Source organism: Phacochoerus africanus, chromosome 2 (assembly GCF_016906955.1).
Source record: "Phacochoerus africanus isolate WHEZ1 chromosome 2, ROS_Pafr_v1, whole genome shotgun sequence".
In the NCBI taxonomy this organism is placed as follows: domain Eukaryota; kingdom Metazoa; phylum Chordata; class Mammalia; order Artiodactyla; family Suidae; genus Phacochoerus; species Phacochoerus africanus.
The window spans coordinates 14,268,248-14,289,826 of record NC_062545.1 but is presented as its reverse complement, the minus strand read 5'-3'; the positions used below and the strand labels follow the sequence as shown (position 1 = coordinate 14,289,826).

The 21,579-nt window shown below is 36.8% G+C and overlaps 1 protein-coding gene across 2 annotated transcripts in view; it reads left to right on the top strand.

Moving 5' to 3' along the window:
• ESR1 (estrogen receptor 1) overlaps nt 1-21,579 on the top strand; it is a 279,219-nt gene that overhangs the window by 199,950 nt on the left and 57,690 nt on the right. The window lies entirely within an intron of this gene.

Below are 21,579 nucleotides of genomic sequence, written 5' to 3'. Positions count from 1 at the left end.
AGCCAGGCCTGGAGTTCAAGGTGTGTCTGGCACTAGCACACTCTTGCCTCCTGCCCTGTGCACACATCCTTCATCAGCGATGCCTTTTTTGGTTGCTGCTGTGGCTTTTTGTTTTCAGGTATACCATGTCTTTATGGTTTGCATAACCACTTGGATGGGAAAGGTCCATCTTCTAATTGCGTCTTGCAAACTTTTTTTTTTTTTAAATTTGCCTATGTTCATTCATCCAAGAGTACCAGATTGCCTGGGATGCATCTTTGTGCATTCCTTCCTTCCTTTGAGAGTACCATGCTGCCTCCCCATCTCTTGTCCTGCCCCGGCTTCCTTCCCTCCAGCTGTCAAGTCCCTGGGGAACAGAGTTCTGGCAACATTTAGTTATTTAAATACCAGAGAATTGTACAAGTATTGGTTACTGTGTTGTCATTTTGTGTTATTACTGCTTTTTAAAAAACCAGTGATGAGGCTGTTCAAGAAGCAGATCTCTTTTTCCAGGGCATCTATTCCCATGTCACAATTTCACGAAATGATGGAAGACGACCACTGGCTTGTTCTGTAGGACTGCCTTCACACGGTATCCTGTCCACCGCCTGGAGGACGGCTCTACAGTGCTTCCTCTCTTCTCGTTCCTTCTTTTCCTTTCCATTCCCCCTCATTCCTCTTGTCTTGTCATTCTTCCCCTCTATCTCTTTTCTCCTATTTTCCTTTTCTTTCCTCTTTCCTTTTTTTTTCCTGTCTCCTCCTCCTCCTCTTTCTCCTCTTCTTCCTCCTTCTGCTTTTAAATTTCTTCTTCTGTTAATAGTCATGTGGTTCTACAACCAAGTTATAATAAAGGTGCATATGAAAATTGTAAACTGCATACACTGTTTCATCTCTACATACTAGAAGGTGTCTTCAGGGTTTAGGATTTGGGGTACAAGGATGAATGAATCCATTTGTTCCATGAATACCTTCTTGGGTACACACTTTTTAGGAACAGTCATCTGGTCCTTGCAATATAAATAGGAAAGAGTTGTGACAGCACTCACCCGAGTGCCTAGAACTCTGCCTTTCTTTTCAGCACTCGCAGTATGGTTAATTTCCTCCTATCTCTTTCACTGCAGTGTGAGTGGACTGAAAGTACTCCTCTCTCTCCACTCCTACTTTCTAAAATTCCAGATGCAAAGTTCCTACTACCTCTAGAATAGGATGCCTCCACTTCTGCTCTGTTGACCTTTCTGGCAGAATTTATTCTTTCCTGTGGGGGACTGTCCTGTGCATTTCAGGGTGTTTAGCAGCATCCCTGGACTCGACCTACTAAAACGTTCTCATAGTGGCACCCCCTTCCCCAGAGGTGACAGTCCAAAATGTCTCCAGACATTTTTAAGTGTCCCCTGTGTGTGGTGGGAGGAGAGGCACAAAACTGTCTGTGGTTAAGAGCCACTACTCTAAATTTTTCTACGTTCATGTCATATAAGCTCTACAGACTCACAATATCCCTCACTAAAAACATTATCTTCCTCATCGGCTTTGTTCCTTTTCCTTTTTTCTCTGGCATCAGCATTCACCCAGACAGGAAGCTGTCAAGTTCAACTTAATCTTGGTTTCCACTTCCCTCCTTCCCAGATTATCCAGTTAACCATCTAGTCCTTCCTGCCCTGTTTCTGAAATCTATAGCTCGTTTTGTCTCCATTCCTCCATTTTTTTTAATTGAAATATAGTTGATTTACAGTGCTGTATTAATTTAAGGTGTACAGCACAGTGATTGCTATTCTTTTTCAGATTCTTTTCCCTTATAGGTTATTATAAGATATTGAATATAATTGCCTGTGCTATACAGTAGGTCTTTGTGGGTTTCTATTTTATATATAGTAATACGTCTATGTTAATCTCAGCCTCTTAATTTATCTCTCCTCCTCCCTTTCCCTTCAGAAACCATAAGTTTGTTTTGTGTGTCTGCGAGCCTTTGTTTTGTAAATAAGTTCATTTACATCATTTTTTAAAAAAGATTCCACCTATAAGTGCTAACAGGTGGTATTTGTGTATCTCTGACTGGCTCACTTGCCCTAGCTCAGGTCCTTGTCAACCCTCCCCAGAATGTTGTCTCTCCAACACTTCTATCTCTTTCTCAGCCACCAGCCCTCTTTCCTCTGGTCTGTTCCCCACAGGGCTGCCAGAGACTTCTTTCTGAGGCACAGCTGTGATCCTGATGCTTTCTGACTCAGCTTTCGTTGGCTCTCTCCCTTCTTTAGAAGGTACTGTCTAGACTTCTTATCTTGATAGTTGTGAATCTCTATTGCAAGTGTCAAAAGACCCAAACATCTGCAGAGCTGGTCAGATGATGTAATGAGGAAGGCCAGGGACTGTGAGTCCTAAAAGGAGTTCTGGGGATTAAGTGAGCCCTGTGAGTTCTTAGAGAGTCCAGGCTACAAACACCTGGGCCCTGAATTCAGCCTGAGCGCCATGAACTTAACTTTTGCATTTCAAGGTTTTCTTATACTTGTTCTGAAAGGCCCTGTACTTTTAAGATTCCTTGTTAGAATCTTGGGACCTTCTTTAAAGCTCATTTCAGAAGTCACTCTTCCAGAAAACCTTTCTTCAAACTTGTCTCCTCTCTCCTTGGCCCAAGTTCCCACAGGATTTGGTTTCTGCCTCTCTTACTTGCCTTCTGCCGTCTATAGGTTGGGATTTTATGTCTCATCTTCCCTTCCAGCTCATAAACTTCTTGTGGACAAGAACCAGATCTTGTTCATCTTTTTGTTAACCTCCAACGAACAGAGCCTTCCATGATCCCCTATAGGTGTTACCTGCACCAAGGTCAGCTGGGTGGCTCATGGCACAGTCAGGAAAAGCGACATCTTCTGACACTCATTTCAGCTGTTCTTATCAGACTCACTTCTTATTGAAGGCTATTCTCCAACTCCTGTCTTTTAGACTTTGAAGATATTAAGATCCATCTGTTTCAGAAGGATTTTTAAAATTACTCAATGCGTGTGGCTTATGCTTACGCTTCTGCTTATACTCCACAAACCTGTTGAATTCTGAATGAAGCTAAACAACAGAACTTATTTTTTCCCATCATGAGACGCACTACTGAGTAAAATCCTCAAGATCTTAATGCATTGAATAACATTCACATACATACTAGTGATTAGAAAAGTTTATAAATAAGTATAAATTATATGAATGATGTTAAATACTAAGAAATGTAGTCTGTTGTATGTAATTTCGATACTATTATAGTTGTTACCATACATCTAAATATTTTCAACTTTCAATCTTATTAAATTACTCTCTGGGCAATATAAGATAACTGCTTTCCATGACATTGATGTATGCATAACAATAAAAAAAAATATTGTGACCAGCAACCCATTTGAAATTTTATATATCTGGAGAATGGCTTTTGAGCATTGAGCACACTTTATTTTTGCCTTGCAGGCTCCTACTCCTTTGACAACATTCAGCTCTCTGATTAGCATCAGTCCCCTTGATCCCTCTGTTGCTCATTTCCCATCCTATTGCACATGGTATATGTTTTTTTGTAACAAGATGTAGAAATCTGTAAGTTTCAAGCTGAAGTGCTGGGAAGCAAAGATGAGTGTTAACTTCATTGTTTTTGTTTTATCTCTGGCTGGGTGATACAGCCTTTGAAAATTTGCCCTCCGTGGGCTATTCATCTCTGCATAGACATAGGGACAAAAGACCAGAAGTTCCAAGGAGCCCTGTCACCCATGGGGTTACCAGCATTGGTAACTGGAGGCAGGGTTTATCTGCCATTGATGATAATAACGTCCTATTTTCTCAAACCTTCTTTGCCATTCCAGGCATTTGTGCTTTCCAAGGCTATCAAGAGGATAGAATTTACCCCAGTCTTTCCTTGTAATTACTCAACTGTTAGTATTGGCAAGTGGGGTTTAGTGATTGTAGGACTGAGAAAAAACTGCTGGGTTGCCATCCCACATTTGTGACAGAGGACATATTTCCTATCTTGTGTCCATTTAAGAAGAATTATTGCTTGATTTACTCCTTGATGATGACCCATGATATCTTGATTCTGGTAGTTTATAACTTTCCTGGTAGTCATATGCTTGAAGGTTCATTTTATCCTTACCATACTTAGCCTACCCACAATTTCCAGTTCTTCCCTGTGCCCTGCAGCACTGAGTTCCAAGCATTTGATGCAGGTATCTTTTCCTGTGAAACCCAAACAATAAAGCTTATCATAAGGTATTAATAGAGAACCTAGTAATTTCTCTTAGCGTGTGTATTTGTGTGTGTGTGTGTGCATTTATGTTATTTTATAAGAGGAAAGTTAAAGATAATAAGAATGCCTGGGAAAGTAATCAGGAAATGGAGAAAACTCGTTTTCCATTCTAGCACCTAATCCTTTGGTGTGTTTTGGCACCAGAAAACACAAAATATGTCCTCTGTGTCAACTAGGAATGCACCTCTTCGTTTAGTCCTGCTTCAGTGCTCACACTGGAAAAATAGAGACCGAAAACAGAAGCAAAAGTGTTGAATGTATGTCATTCCTTGTGGGATCTCTTTGTTTTTGCAGGAGTAAAGTTTACTATAGCTGGAAGGCAGATGTGATGTTAGAGGAAACAATGTAAATTGCCTCTTCAGTAAGACTATCCAGTTTGCAAAGCACTGTCTCATTCTGTTTTGCTGGCGCCATCCGTGCTAACAAATTCTGAGAAATATTTGCGGATTTCTCAGTGAGCCAAAGTACTCTCTTCGACTCCTATTCACTCTCAGAGAGGGGAAAAAAAAAAAAAAAAACCTATTCATCCATTTGAAAAGCAAAGCTTAATTCGACAAGCAGAATATTCCCTCTACCAAGCATCTGGCCAGAGGGTTGTTGATCTAGCTCTTTCCATCATTCCTGCATTAGGAGGTTCTGCCTGTAGGACATAATATTGGACAACAGCAAGTTCTTTTACTTGCGTGCGTGGAATAGGAATAAGTTCTCCTCCTTAAGAGAAAAACAGGTTGTTGCACTGGAGAGAACATTTTGCTTCGTCTACTAAATAGCTGATTGCTTTCAGTTGATACATTTAATTAAATTAATTAATTTATTTTTTGGCCATGCCTGTGGCTTGTGAAAGTTCCCAGGCCAGGAATCGAAACCAAGCCACAGCAGTGTCCTGAGCCACTGCAGTGACAATGTTGGATCCTTAACCTGCTGCAACACAAGGGAACTCTGATAAATTTGTTTTAAATTGAAAAACAGAAGTCATTTTCTAGAAGCAAAAGCATTCTCATTTTATTTGTTGTAAATATTTCAGAAAAAAAAAAACCATGCAAATAAAAACATGCAATGAAAACAATGCTTCCAGCAATGCTTTTACTGGCTTTTTTTTTTTTTTTTGTCTTTTATCCTTTTAGGGCTACACCCACGGGATATGGAGGTTCCCAAGCTAGGAGATCTGAGCTGCGTCTGCGACCTACACCACAGCTCACAGTAATGCTGGATCCTTAACCCACTGAGCGAGGTCAGGGATCGAACCCACAACCTCATGATTCCTAGTTGGATTCGTTTCTGTTGCACTACCGTGGAAACTCCTAATTGGCCTTTTAAAATATTTTATTTCACTTGGAAGAGTGAAAAAATAAAGTTCTGAAATAAGCTGATAAATTCAGAATGTGATTTGTTTAAAGGTTTCTTAGCCATAAAGAGAAGGATCTCCCTTTATATTTCCTCTTCAGATTTCTCCTCTCTGAAAAAAATACGTGCTCTACTGAAGAGGGCTTTGCAGAGGTGAGCAACCCACCAGCAGAGTCAGTTCGAGGCAGGAGGCAGTTTTTGGTTACTCCAGCGGCTTTGCCGGATTCCCTCATAACTTTCCAGGAGCGCGTTTGTTTGCATGCACTCATTTGGCCCATTCATATCTCAAGAACTTCTTATTCATAACTTTTTTTTTGCTCTCCCTTATTACAGAATTGGATGAAGAAGGAAAAGAAAGGGAGCTACCATTTATTTAACTTCTTTAATCTGTACAGTAGTGGGCTGGGTTGTCTTCTATACTGTATCTTATTCAGTGTATGAGAATAAGAGGAGCAAAGGGTTTTACCAGTTTATATTCTATAGACTGGATCAGATCCATTGGTTCTTTCCAGTTCTGAGCCTTTAATTACTAAATGGCAGATGCTAATTCATTGATTCTTTAAAGTCTTCGGTTTAACGTTCTGACAAATCCTGGATATATGAAACTATAAACTGCAGAGGAGAAAAGTTGAGGCCAAAAGGAAGGAGAAATTAGCCAAACTACCAGTATTACTGCCTCCTCTGATTGGAAGGAATCAAAATTTCTATCAGACAAAAAACAAATTGCATTATACACTTTAAATGGGTCAGTTATGTGGTATGTGAATTATATCTCAATAAAAATATTAAAAGCACACACATATTTGAATTTCTGAAAAAGCCAGTTTGACTATCAAGACCTGCACTTATGAAAGTCCTTGTACTGGTTCTACTGGAGGAAAGGAAAACAAAATATTCAAACCAAGATTTCCCCTTAAAAACAAAACGATGAAGCAGCACCGTATTATCAAGCCTGCTACGCCACAATCTTTAACTCTTCAAGAATAAGCCTGTAAACAGTAAGGACCCCCTTAACATAGAACTGCTCCAGAGGAAAAGGCATAATTCCAACCAAAGAATTAATGCTGCATAAGAGGTCAATTTGGCTTTTCTTCCATTGTTACCTACCACATTATTTTTGTATTTGCCAGAGATTATTAATAGTTAAATGTTGCAAATTGATTGAAAATACAATCCACATGGTATTTTGACAGTTTAATTCTAAAATATCTTGATATTCCTTCTACACAGAGATAATGAAGGAACTCCCCCACTCATATCTGCTGTAATCACAACTGCCTTTTGGGGGTCAGTGTTGGAAAGACACTCATTTGTTTTAATGAGTGCAGTTAAAATCCAGAGGTAAAGGGAGATGGTCAACTTCAAGTCTGTGTTACTTGGAATTCAGTTTCAATCAACTCTAGATACTTATCGAGTATCACCATTTCTCTAGGGTTCTGCCCGACCCTGGAGGATTTGCGACTGAGGTGTAAGAAGCAGCCTTGTCCTCGGGGAATTCGCTCTCTAGGGGTAGATGATGTTGATGTACACACGAATGCAAGCAAAAGCAAGATTTAAGCAAGCCTCCACCACACGCCACATCATTTGTGTCTAGTTTCTCTCTTTTTTTTTACTGAGAAATAGTTGACATATAGCATTATATTAGTTTCCAATATACAACATATGATTTGATATATGTAGATATAATAAAGTGATCACCACAATTAGTCTAGTTAATATCCATCACCACACATATTACATTTTTTCTTATGATGAGAAATTTTATTTTTATTTAATTAATTAATTAATAATTAATTTGTCTTTTTAGGGCCAAACTCACGGCATATAGAAGTTCCCAGGTTAGGGCTGAAATAGGAGCCATAGCTGCAAGCCTACACCACAGCTCATGGCAATGCCAGATCCTCAACCCACTGAGCAAGGCCAGGGATTGAACCTCATCCTCATGGATACTAGTCGGGTTCGTTACCACTGAGCCATGACAGGAACTCCAAGAACTTTTAGTATACAATAAAGTTTTATTAACTACAATCACCATGCTGAAAATGATCATCCTCAGGACTTAAAACTGAAAGTTTGTACCTTTTGACTATCTCCACCCAGTTTGCCCTTCTGTCCCCCACCTCTGGCAACTACCAATTAGTTCTCTGTATCTATGAGGCTTTTTTTTTAAAGATTCTACATATAAGTGATATCATATAGCATGTCTCTCTCACTATCTGACTTAGTTCACTTAGCATAATGCCCTCAAGGTCCATCCATGTTATCATAAATGGTAGGATTTCCTTCTTTTTATGACTGGATAATATTCCATATAGTCATATAATGCATTATATTAATCCATATATATATATATATACACACACACACATTCATCTGTTGCTGGACACTTAGGTTGTTTCCATGTTTTGGCTGTTGTAAATAATGCTGCAGTGAACATAGGGGTGCAGATATCTTTTCCAATTAGTGTTTCATTTTCTTTGGATAAATACTGAGAAGAGGAGTTCCCATTGTGGCTCAGGGGAAATGAACCCAACTAATACGCATGAGGATGCAGGTTCAATCCCTGGCCTCACTCAGTGGGTTAAGGTTCTGGCATTGCCTTGAGCTGTGGTGTAGGTTGCAGGTGCAGCTTGGATCCTGCATTGCTGTGGCTGTGGTGTAGGCTGGCAGCTGCAGCTCTGATTTGACCCCCTAGCTTGGGAACTTCCATTTGCCCTAAAAAGCAAAGTGCAGCCCTAAAAAGCAAAAAAAAAAAAAAAAAAAAAAGTACTGAGAGGAGGAATTTCTGGGTTATATGGTAGTTCTATTTTTACATTTTTGAGGAACTTCTGTCCTTGGTTCCATAGTTGCTGTACCAATTTACATCCTCATCAACAGTGCACAAAAGGGTTGCCTTTTCAGCATATCCTCACCAACCTTGTTATTTCAAAAATAGCCACTCTGACAAGTGTGAGCTAATATCTCATAGTTTTGTGTTTCCCTGATGATTAGTGATGTTTGAGCACCTTCTCATATATATACTTTTTGGCCATCAATTTGGCTTTTTTGGAAAAATGTTTACTTATATCCCCTGCCTATTTTTTAATCAGATTCTTTGTTTTTTTGCTATTGAGTTGTATAAGTTCTTTATACATTTTGGATATTAACTCTGTATCAGATAGATGATTTTCATATATTTTCTGCCATTGATAGGTTACTTTTTCATTTTGTTAATGGTTTCCTTTGCATGGTTTACAAAAGCTTTTTCATTTGATGTAGTGCCACTTGCTTATTTTGCTTTTGTTGCCTTTGCATTTGTCATCAATAAAAAAAAAAAAATCATTGCCAAGACCAATGTCAAGGAGTTTACCACCTTTGTTTTCTTTAGAAGTTTTATAGTTTAGGGTCTTATGTTTAAGTCTTTGATCCATTTAGAGTTAATTTTTGTGTATAGTATAAGATATTGGTCCAGTTTAATTCTTTTGCATGTGGCTGTTGAATTTTCTCAATACATTTATTAAAGAAACTGTTCTCTCCCCATTGTATATTTTTGGCTCTTTTTGTCATAAATTAATTGACCACTTACTTATGGGTTTATTTCTGGGCTCTCAGTTTTTTCCCCTTGATCTGTGTGTCTAGTTTCTATGCTAATACCATACTGTCTTGATTACTATTGCTTTGTAATATAGTTTGAACAGGGACCATGATGCCTCCAACTTTGGTCTTCTTTGTCAAGATTGCTTTGGCTATTTGGGTCTTTTGTGGTTCCATACAAATTTTAGGATTGTTTGTTCTTTTTCTGTGAAAAAAATGCCATTGGAATTTTGATAGAGATTGCATTGCACCTGTATATTGATTTAAGTAGTATGAACATTTTAAAAATAGTACTTCTTCCAATCCATGAGCATGGGATATATTTCTACTTATTTGTGTCTTCTTCAATATCATTCATCAGCATTGTATAGTTTTCAGTGTACTGGTCTTTCACCTCCTTGGCTAAATTTATTCCTTAGGTATTTTATTTATTTTTTGATGCAGTTGTAAACAAGATTGTTTTTTAAAATTTTTCTTTCTAATAGTTCCTTATAACATATAGAAACCATCAATTTTTTGTATATTACATTTGAATCCTGCAACTTTAGGAATTCATTTATTAATTCTAGCAGTTTATTTGGTCTTTATGGCTTTTCTATATATAATACCATGCCATCTGAAAATGGTAACAGTTTTACTTCTTCCTTCCTGATTTGGATACTTTTAATTTCTTTCCCTTACCTAATTACTCTGGCTAGGATTTCTAGTACTATGTTGAATAGAAGTGGTGAAAGCATCCTTGTCTTGAGACTGATTATAGTGGAAAAGATTTCAGCTTTTCACCATTGTTTGTGACATTAGCTGTGGGCTTATTTTGTGTAGCCTTTATTATGTTGAGGTATGTTCCCTCTATATCCACTTTGTTCAGAGTTTTAATCTTAAATGAATATTGAGTTTTGTCAAAAGCTTTCTCTGCATCTATTAAGATGATCATAGAATTTTATCCTTCATTTTGTTAATGTAGTGTATTATATTGATTGATTTGCAGATGTTGAACCATCCTTGCATCTTTGGAACAAATCCCACTTGATCATGGTGTATGATCCTCCATGGATATTAGTCAGATTCTTTTCCACTGAGCCATGATGGGAACTCCCAGAAAATCAGTTTTTTAATCTGTTTATATATTTACTACTTTCCCTGGGCATAGATTCTAAGATCCATTATGACTTTATCATTGGAAAATAGGATTGCACAGACATGTTACGATGATAAGGAAGGGTTATTGCATACCCCTGATAAGAAAAGGGCTTTTCCTGTATCTCCAAGTTTGGTAGGACAAGCTTAATACTTGTGAACTTGAGTCTGTGACTTAATCATCTTAGCCTCTGAGGAAGCACTAAATAGAGCTCTAAATAGAAAAGAATCTCAGCCTAGGTTGAGGCAGTGTTGTTTGAGAAGTAGGAGTATGAAGTCTCTGATTCCAAGGGAGGGATGGTTTACAAAAGAAACAAGATACCAAATGTTGCAGAGGGGTGGGCAAGAGTAAGGAAGGGATTAAGGATTTGATAATTAGGGAATTATTGTTGTCCCTAAAGAGAGCATTTTTTCCTGAAGAGGTAGGGGGAATAAAACCAGATTATAAATGTGTTAAGTGGAAGTATAGTGTATGAAAAGAACATGCGTAGGGAAAATTAGAGAAGAGAAATATAAACTAGCCTTTTCAGGTGTTTGGTTGTGAAAGGCAGTGGCACTCTAGTTCTTGACATCAATAGCCTCTAGAAGACCTGGTGTCCTGGTTCTATCCAGGGATGTCCAACGAGAAATTTTGTGGTTGAACTGTGAAGTCATGGCTTTTGTTTTTTCAGTATGTATCAATTGATTGATTGATTATCCTTCTTTGATGCTCAAGGTGTCCCATCTTTGGCTAATAGTCTCTTCATGTTGACTTTTGTATCATTTTGACATAAGCCATTAGTCTTTGATGCCTCCTTGTTAAATGATATGCTTACATCTCCTAACCTCATATTCCCTGCCCCAGAGCCAGAATCAACCATTTCTACAAGGGCACCAGTTTTAGTGAAAATGGTATTTAGAACTCAATCTTGGCACTTGGTGTGTTCACTGCTTTAGAACTGCCATTGCTAATTGAACTTTTTAATGGATAAAATGAGGATATGAGCAACTCTGAAACAAACAAAAAGGTTATTTCACATGATATTTCCAATTCAAGTCTTGGTTCCTAACAATGTGAATGTAGTTATTCATTTATTATCTTACATTGTGTAAAAAGAGTTTTAAAACAATAATACCAGCCTTTCAACTAACAATTAGACAATTGGATAAAGTTGGAGATTTCTAAGTAGCCCTATTTGTCTTTCAGCTATATTCCATTGAGAATGGAAAAATCAAAATACTATATTTTGCAGACACTAGATGTGACCTTTCTCTTTGAGGTTTTATCACCAATTTGGTCATTCACTTCAAATTAACTGTTTTTAATTAAAAAAATTAATTTCCTAAGTCAAAACTTTATAGCCAGGTGCAAAGAGTCTGGCTTGCATTTTAACCCCTCCACTGGGTGTTGCCTATAATGTCAAATTTGAATTAAGATTAGAAGGCAGGTGGATGTGTGTGCTTGTATGTAGTCATATCTGCACCACATACACAAATAACATATCATATATAATTCTGCATGTTGCTTTGGAGGTTACTACATGTATGTGTGTAAAGGTCTTCCTTATCCTTTTCATGATTATTTTATATTCCATTGTGTGGAATCCCTTATTGATGGACATGTAGGTTCCTTCCAATCTTATTCAATAAACAGCAAAACAAAGGCAACAATGAATAACTTTGTATATAAGTCATTTTTGTGCTTTTCTCAGTCTATCTTTGTGATAGGTTCCTGGAAGTGGAATTTCTAGGTCAAAAGGTGCATGCATACATAGCTTTAGTAGATACTGGAAAATTTACTACCAATGATATTGTGTCATTGTGCTTTCTCACCAGCCATGTATGAGAGGGCCTGTTTCTCCACAGCCTCTCCAGCAGAATATGTTGTCAAACTTTTGGATTTTTGCCAATCTGATGGGTAAGAAGTATCTCAGAATGGTTTTAATTATATTTCCTTTTATTTCTGAGTAAAATTGAGAATCTTATTTACATTTAAGGGCCTTTTCATTTCATCTTCTGTAATTATATCCATATCTTTTTCCATTTCATATCAGCTTGTCTTTTTTTTTCTTTGATCTTTTAGTTCTGTGTATGTTAGAGAGAGGAGAGTAGTTTTTAATCAATATAAATTGCCAATGTATTTCCTCAATTTCTCACTTGTATTTACACTCCTTGTGGAGGATTTTTGCTATGCAAACAAACTTTTGCAAATTAAGTTTTATAGCAGAAATATATTAATCTTTTATTTTATTCAAGAGTTCCTTTGCCCCAAGTTGTAATTATACTCACTTCTGTTTGCTTCTAGTACTTTCTACTCTCAGATATTGAGTCCATTTGGAACTTATCCTAATAGACAATGTGAAATAAGGATTGACTTTTACATTTTTCTGATGGCTTTTCAGTTTTCCCAACACCACATATTTAAAAATACTGAATTTCTTGATAAATTTGCCTTTTTGTGAAATTGTAATTACCTGCTAAGATTTATTGCTTTAGGAATCAACACCTCATAGCTTTATTTACAGAAGCTCAAAATTGTGTTTTAATTCTCGTTGGGCTATCTCTCTAATATTGCCTTTGATTTTTAAAGGTTTTGTAGGTGATTCTATCTTGTTCCTTTTTCTATGTGATCTTTAGAATTAATTTGTTTAACACCACAAGAGAATTTGTTGGTAATTTTATTAGGATTGTGTTAAATATAAATTTTTTAGGAAGTATTAACATCTTTATGGTATTCAGTCTTCCCATTTAAGAACAGTTTGGGCCTTTTCATTTGTTTAAATCTTTGTGTCTTTTAGAAGTGTTTCCAAATATCTTTATATAAATTTTGCACATATTGTAAAGATCATGCCCAGCTATTATATATATGTCGATATAATATATAACTATAAGTATACATATGGTACATATGTAGATATTTGATATTTGCATGTTATTTTTATAGACTAGTAGTTTACTAAATTCTCTTACTATTTAGTTTTTCTGTTAATTTCCATGGAGTTTCCCAATACACAATCATATTACCTGCAAATAGGGATTGTTTTATCTCTTCCTTCTTATACCTAGGCATCTAAATATTTTTTTCTTATCTAGTTGCACTGCATAATCCCTCTAATAGCTTGTAAAAATTGTAGCAATAGTGGGCATCATTTTCTTGCTCCTGTGTATTCATGTGACAAGAGTTTCTATAGACTTCTGTATTATTCAATGTTTTTAGCAGAAGTGAAGATTATTGTCATTTTGCATTAAAATTCATGAAGAAGTTTGTTGTGAGATTTCTCTCTTCATGTAGTCTTTACAAGTTTTTGTTATCATGTTTCACAAAACTAGTTTGGAATCGTACTTTTTTCTATGCTCTAGGAAGTTTGAGTAGCATTGGGATTATTTAATCTTTACAATTTAAAATTTTGGTAGAATTCCCTTTTGAAGCCATCTAGACTTGATGGCTCCCTCAGAAGGGAGCTTTCTAGAAACTAATTCTTCTGTAGTATTTGGTCTCTAGACTTTTTAAATCTCTGGAGTCAGTTTTGGTATATAAACCTTCTGATGAAGTTATCTATTTCATTTTTTAAATTATTGCATAGAGTTGAACCAAGTAGTTTCTGATGACTAAAAAAAATGATTTTCTCTAGTTTGATGGTTAATTTGATCTTATAATTTATCTTGTGTATTTATCCTTTTTTTTTTAGAATTTAAGTCAGCTAGTGGTTTCTCTATTTTGTCAATCCTTTTTCCCTTAATTTTTTATTAGTTCTACTAGTTTTCTACTTTCTAATTCATTGTTATAGTTTTAGTTTTACTAAGTCTTTCATTTTGCTTTCAGTTGGTAAACTTTGTAATTCTCTTTTCTAGCTTTTTGAGTTGATATTTAATTCATTTATATTTGTTTTATAATATAGGTAATTAATGCAAAGAATTTTCTCAGAGCTTTGCTGTAGTTATGTCCTATAGATCCTGATATATCTTGCTTTAATTATCATTATTTTTTAAAATCCAGCAATTTCCTATTTTATTTTCCCTTTCATGCAAGAGTTATTCAATAGCAGTTTAATTTCACGACTTGAAGGGCATTTTTTGTTTTGTTACTAATAAACATTTTTTGCTTTGGAATCAGAGAATACTGTTTTTACTAGTTTATTTTTGCAATTTATTAAAATTGTCTTTATAGATTAATGCAATTTCAGTTTTTCTAAATGTTCCATGGAGTTCTCATCATGGCCCAGTGGTTAATGAACATGACTAGCATCCATGAGGATGCAGGTTCGATCTGTGACCTCTCTCAGTGGGTTAAGGATCTGGCGTTGCCTTGAGCTGTGGTGTGGGTCACAGATGCGGCTCGGATCCCACATGACTATGACTGTGGCATAGGCTGGCAGCTACAGCTCTAATTCAACCCCTAGTCTGGGAACCTCCATATGCCGTGGGTGCAGCCATAAAAAGACAAATAAATAAATAAATAAATAATGTTCCATATATACTTGATATGAAAATGTACTTGCTGTTACTAAGATAGAAGGTAAAATATTATCTTTCTGTGTCTATTTCCCTTCTTATATTGTTTCTGCTTAATGAAATCTTATGACCTGTTATCTGATGCATATATATTTTTATTTTCGTTATAGTTTTTTGTATCACAGAGTTTTTTAATTCATTTAATCTTTTTGATGGATTGAAATTTATCATTTAATATCAAGATCACAACCCCTGGTTTCTTTTCATTTTCACTTACTTAATATTTTATCCCATTCTTTATTTTTAGCATCTGAATATCTTTACTTTAGGTTGTATTTTGTATAATGTACAATTGGAATTTACTTTAGTACCCATTCTGAGAATAGTTTTAAAAGTGAGTTAAGCCATTTTATATTTATTGATACTGCCACTGTGTTTGATTCAAGTTATGTTACTTTATATTTCCCACATACTAAATGATCTCCTTTCTTTGCCATTTTTTTTTTTAAATTTGTTTTTACGTATTTTGTATTTTCGTTCTGGTTGTTAGATTTATGTATATTCGGTCAATTTTTCCTTTAGAAACTGTTCATTTCCTACTATGAGTTACTATGTAAGCTAAAAACTTAACATTCCTCAACCACTTTCCAGTTTAAGCCAGTAGGATTATTTTGGTGTTAAATTTTCTAGCGTTAAATATACTTGTGCTTCTACTATTTGATTTATCAGATTCAAATGATTAACAGTTTACTCAGCTATTACCTATGAGGCAATCATAAGCTAATAGTAATTTCTATGACTCTTCCTTTCTCATCTTATTTTTATTTATTGTATTTTTATGCATTGTTAGTGCTTATAACATTTAGATACTCTTTAATGTCACTCCAACCCCAGTTTTTACTATTAACGCTTATCATTAATTATATGTAGTGTCCACCTTCAGCCCATATGATGATGGTTCTATAATCTGTTTCTTTTGTCTGGAGCTTTTATTATCAGGAAAGGTTCATGAGGACACTTTTGTTTGTTTGTTTGTTTGTTTGTTTGTTTAGTGTTAGAATGTTTGTAATTGGGTTTTTCAGTGTCCTTTAAGTGGAAAGTTAGGCTGTATACAAAGCTGTTGTCTCACACTTTTCTCAAGTACCTTTAAATAACTGCTTCTTAGTTTTCTAGCAGGAAAGGTTGTGAAGAAGTTGGATGGCAGTCTGACTTTCTTTCCCTTACTAGTGATTTGAACTTTTTGTCTGAATGCTTGCAGGGTTGGTTTGTTGGTTTGTCTTTCCATAGATTTAAATTTCAATAATCTTATTAAACTGTTTTTGTTGACCATTTTAAACCAGTTTTCCCAGGTACATGGTATGTCTTTTGAATACATAGGTTAAAATCTTCTTTCACTTCTCAACTCTCTTGACTTATGGTTTGAATAATGATTTTGCTGTATTGCTTCAGTTTGCTTCTTTAGGGGCCTGTTTATACATACAGTGGATACCTTTTACCTGTACTCCATGTTTACGACTTTCTCCTAAATCCTTTTCTTCTTTTCCTTTTCTCTTTATCTTTCCATCCTTTACCCCCCTCGCTATGTTATCCATGGAGCCTGTTTGTTATGTCGTATATAATTTTGTCTGTTTATGAACGTTTTTCCTTTATTTTAAAATTCATTTCTAAAATACCTCGGTTTCATTTTTATTCTGTTGCCTGATTGTATCCTTTCTGCATTGTCTGTTGCTAAAATGGGCAGCTCTTTCAAAGCTTTGACCATTTTCTTCAGTATTTTTGATTTATTCTGAACATTAGGCTATAATTTTCATCTGCTTTGTGGATAGCAGTACCTGGAAGAGCTGAATTGTCAAAGCAGATCCCAATGAATCATAGATCTCAACCACACCAAGTTTTTATTAACAGCTAACAAAGATACATGCTGAAAATGGGCACTAAACAAACAGAACATCATCTCTCTTTGGAAAGACTCTGAACCTTCCAATGGATCTTTCAAAAGACCCTTTTTCTTCATTGAGATGTGTTTTGAATTTTGGAGGCATAGATGACCACTATGTATGTGGTATAAATTCACTCAGAAGAAGCTATTTTGATTTCAAGTTACTCAGTTTTTATATTTTGTTAGGCAGATAGAAAGCCTATGACATTAACTTCCATTCTCTAGGAGCTGCCTCCCATAAAATAAAAAATTTATTATTATTTTTTGTTTGTTTAATCATGAGCAATTTAGATAGACTTGATATATCTGGTTTAAACTGTTTTTAGAGAAGAACTTCCCTTGTGTTCTTTCTCATGTTCAGTCCCATCAGAATGTTTGCAAGAAGGTTCAGTTCATCAATATACAAAAAGCAAATCTATTTCTATGTACCAGCAATATATATAGTTATAAAATATATAATTAAAAAGATGCTTATATAATTATGTATAGTTTTTACAGTGGTAACAAAAACTGTAATGTATTTGGGAATAAATTTCATAAAGAAATTCTACGTGTTCTGTAAAGACGATTAGAAAATTCTATTGAAAGACATTAAAAACATAAAGCAATAAAAAGAAAGCTATATCATGTTTATGGCTAGCAAGGTTCATTATTGAAAATATACCAATTCTCCACAAATTGATCTATATAAATTCAGTGTACTTCCAATCAAAATCCTGAATTTGTGCTAAAATGTATGTGGTAGAGGTCAGAGACCAAGTATAGTCAAATGTTTCTGAAGACTCAAATTAAGATGGGGAGATTGGGTAAAAACTATAATAATTATGTTATAAAGTCATAAAGCTATCACAATTAAGACAGTATGATATGGCTTAAAAATAAGCATATCAATTAATGAAATAGAAAAAAAAAAGTTCAGAAACTGACATTTATGAACCATTGACCTATGATAGAGCACTGAGATTGGAAGGGAAAGAAAGAGCCATTACATTAATGATCCTAAGATTGTGAGTTATTTACAGAGGAAAAAAAAAACTGATTTTACTTTACAACATGTGCAAAAATTACCCCTGGATGAATGAAGGATTTAATTGAGAGATAAATTTAAAAATTTTGTAGGAAAATATCCATCTGAGGTTCCGAGCCATCTGATGTTTAAGAACGATGTCTTCAACAGGGTGCAAAGGGTACTGATCCTAAAAGAAATATGGTTAAAATTGATCTCCCTAAAATGAACTTTTACAAAGAAAATAGGAGAAGGATTTTTATCCAGCCGTCCAGAAGATTTCTGGAGAAATGGGTATTTATTTTTTTCTTATGCTTTATAAAATACATCTAGGTTACCAAAACTCTTTTGAATAAATCAAATATCAGACTGCACATGAAGTAAGGAAAGAGAGAGCACCCTAAACAGCTCACAATGACGGTCCCTCCCATCCATCATCCGCCAAGTCGGGAACCTGCCTCACTCTAAAGTTTTCTGAAATGTGAAATGGAAATACTTGTGGAGGGTCCTCACGATGCATTTAGAGATGGTATGTTCAGGAAAATGGAATTGAAATGTTTTAGTGAGAGTCGTGGGCCCAATCCTTGAAACAGATGTTGGTGGAGTTTTCTATAGTATGTAATTACAACACAATGAGACTCAAAAGCATTTCAATCAAGTGTGGGGGGAAGAGGAGCAGCCTGATTCAAGGGCTTCATTAGCTTCTGCCAACTGGAGCGCTCCAGGCCATTGGGCGGAACCCTGTTTACCTTGGTTCAGAATCAATTTTAACCATCATTGAGGCCTGGGGGGTCAGAGTGCAGCATGACGTCCTTGGGAATACACCAGGCTGAGAACGAAAAGATAAAGATGTTTTTCTAAAAGCCCAGAAATGGGCTCAAGTTTTGTTTGTCAGTTGTTTCCAGAACAATATGTTGTAGTGCCAATCACTGACGAAATGGTAGGAGTATATTTTGATCCTTACTTTAGCTTCTTAAAGAAATTTCTGGAAAATTCGAGCAGCGGCGTTGGCCCAGTTACATGTTATTCTATTGGACAAAAGATGTAATTTGTACATGTGCTGTGGCCTGACGCCTTGGGAATATTTAGTAAGGGGCAAAAGACAGAAAAAGAGAAGTATCGTAAAAATAAATGAACAACAAAACAAAAACCAAAGCCTTGTCCCTTGTGATAAGGATGATGAGAAAGACACATTTATCCATAAAGGACATCTAGGTAATTTCTCATTTCTCTCCTGAAAATGCCAGGACACGTGGCTCTGGTTGGAGTGGACCGGGTTCACCTGGCCTTTCAGGTCACATTGATGATGCTGAGCCTTGCTGTTAATGAAACTCGGTGCATTGTTCTTAATTTTTATTTTAGTTTCTAATAAGCACTCATGAGCTATATAACCTTTCCCTCTCCTAGACTACATTGCTTCAAAAAAGCCTTCGAATCAACCCTTCTAGAAAATAAGGGTACGTTTTAAGTAATGATAATTATTCCACAGCGTGTCATGCTTGCGGCTTATAATGTGCTGCCCTCTACATTCTCTCATTAGCCTCCACACAGCTCTTTGAGGATATTAAGCTAGACATTGCAACGCTCATCTTTCCTCTGGGAAAATGAGGTTTACAGCTATTAATGTATCTGCTTATAATCGCAAGGCTCTTTAGTGCCAGGAATCAAGACTCCTCACTCCACCATCAGTGCTTTTCTCTTCACCATTAATAAGTGATGCTGGTTAATAATGTCAACATTTTCTTGGGTATTAGAAATAGAAAAATAAGACACAACCTTGTCCACTAATAACGTATCACCCACAGGGGTGGGGGTAGGGGTCGTAAGACAATTACATGAATATCTAAGGCTTCATACGTCACTAAAAAGTAGCTTTAGTACCAAAACGAGGGATAGAGGTGGGAAGTGCTATCTATGGTCCATCCTCAGTTGGTCCAGTGGCCATGGAAAGTGGTAGATGGGGAAGCCAGAGGGATAATTAACCTGGAAGATGAAGGGTCCACTCCCAGGGGACAGAAAGAAGATGGACCTGTTGAGGAATCTGGTACCAAGCTTTCAAGGCTTAGTCCCAGGACTGGCACCATGTGCTTGGCCACTGAACAAATGTTGGAGCCTGTTGAAAAGAGAGTTGTGGGAATTTGTAAAGTCTCAGTGCAGCAGAATCTCAGAAATCTACCAGGTCATCATTCTTCACACTCATGTTCAGATACACTGGTGCGAGGGGAGCCTTAGAGAGGCCTCCGAGAAGGGTTGAGAGTGGGAAGGGCTGTAGCAGAGGCTAAAGGCACATGGAAATGAGTCTAACTGGAGAAGGGGGTGTTTGTAGAGGGGCTATTCAGTGTGGTGTCTGAGAGCCGAGGCTCTGGAGCCAGACTGCAGGTTGACCACCAACTAACTGTGACTTTGGGTAGTTGTTTGACTTCTCCATGCCTCTATTTCTTTCTCATGAAGTTTGACAAGGATTCAAGAAGTAGACACCAAGTGCCTAACAGCATACTCGTTGGCATGTAGGGAGAACAGAAGAAGTATTAACATTGATGATTATTCTCTTGTTACTGTTGGGATTGGTAGTGGAGCTAAGTCATCAGGGCCTCACCTATGCAATTTTGTGGATGCTAAGAATAGCAGTCTTTTGAGACATTTTGTCACCAAAAGTGGAGCTTAGTAATGAAAGAGAATGAGAGAACATTTTCACCTTCCTGTAGATGTTAGGTCTACAAAATGTTGATTCTGTGACATATTATTTTGGAGACTTCTCCCATTTACACCTAGAATAGCATTTAAGTCCTAGGGCAGGGGCTTTTCAGATTGCCTGCTGAGGGAGTTCCCGTCATGGCGCAGTGGTTAACGAATCCGACTAGGAACCAGGAGGTTGCGGGTTCGATCCCTGCCCTTGCTCAGTGGGTTAACGATCCGGCATTGCCGTGAGCTGTGGTGTAGGTCGCAGACACGGCTCGGATCCTGCGTTGCTGTGGCTCTGTCATATGCTGGTGGCTATAGCTCCGATTAGACCCCTAGCCTGGGAACCTCCATATGCCTCGAAAGCGGCCCAAGAAATGGCAAAAAGACCAAAAAAAAAAAAAAAAAGTTTGCCTTGAAGGAAAGAAGAAAACGTGGTCCCTGGACAACGTTAGAGTTCTTCCAAACTGGATGCACTCTGTTCTGTTTTGTAATTGAAGTATCACCACTTCTAAAAATGGTTTGAATACCATTGATTTGGTCCACCCCCTTTATTGACAGATGAGGAAATCACATTCCAGAAAGATTATGTGATTTGCCTAAGGTTGTACAGCCAGTTGCTGACAGAGTGGGGCTGAAAACACAAGGCAGCTCCTTCTGGTATAATGCTCTTTACTAGTTGCAGGATGCTACCTACTGGCATAATCAAAAGAAAATTAAACAATAAATTGGCTCCTATATGCAGGAGTTACCCAAAACACCTGCAGTAAAGAACCCATTAGGGCATTCCCATTGTGCCTCAGCAGGTTGAGAACCTGATCAATATCCATGAGGATGTGGGTTCTATCCCCGGCCTCGCTCAGTGGGTTAAGGATCTGGTGTTGCTACAAGCTGTGGCGCTGGTTGCACATGCAGCTTGGATCTGGCGTTGCTATGGCTGTGGCATTGGGCCAGCAGCTGCAGCTCCAATTCAACCCTTAGCCTGGGAACAGCCATATGCTGCAGGTGCAGCCCTGAAAATGGAAAAAAAAAACAAGAAGGAGCGCATTAATATTTAACTCCATAGATACATACCGACTCCCCCACATACACTGGAAACAGCTTTCAGTGTCAGTTACTCTTCTTCAAATTAATATGTTTGTTTTATATCCATATTTTTATTTGACTAAAACTTAGATTGAGATACATGAAATGAAATTAGAATGTAGAAATTGTGTAATGAACTTG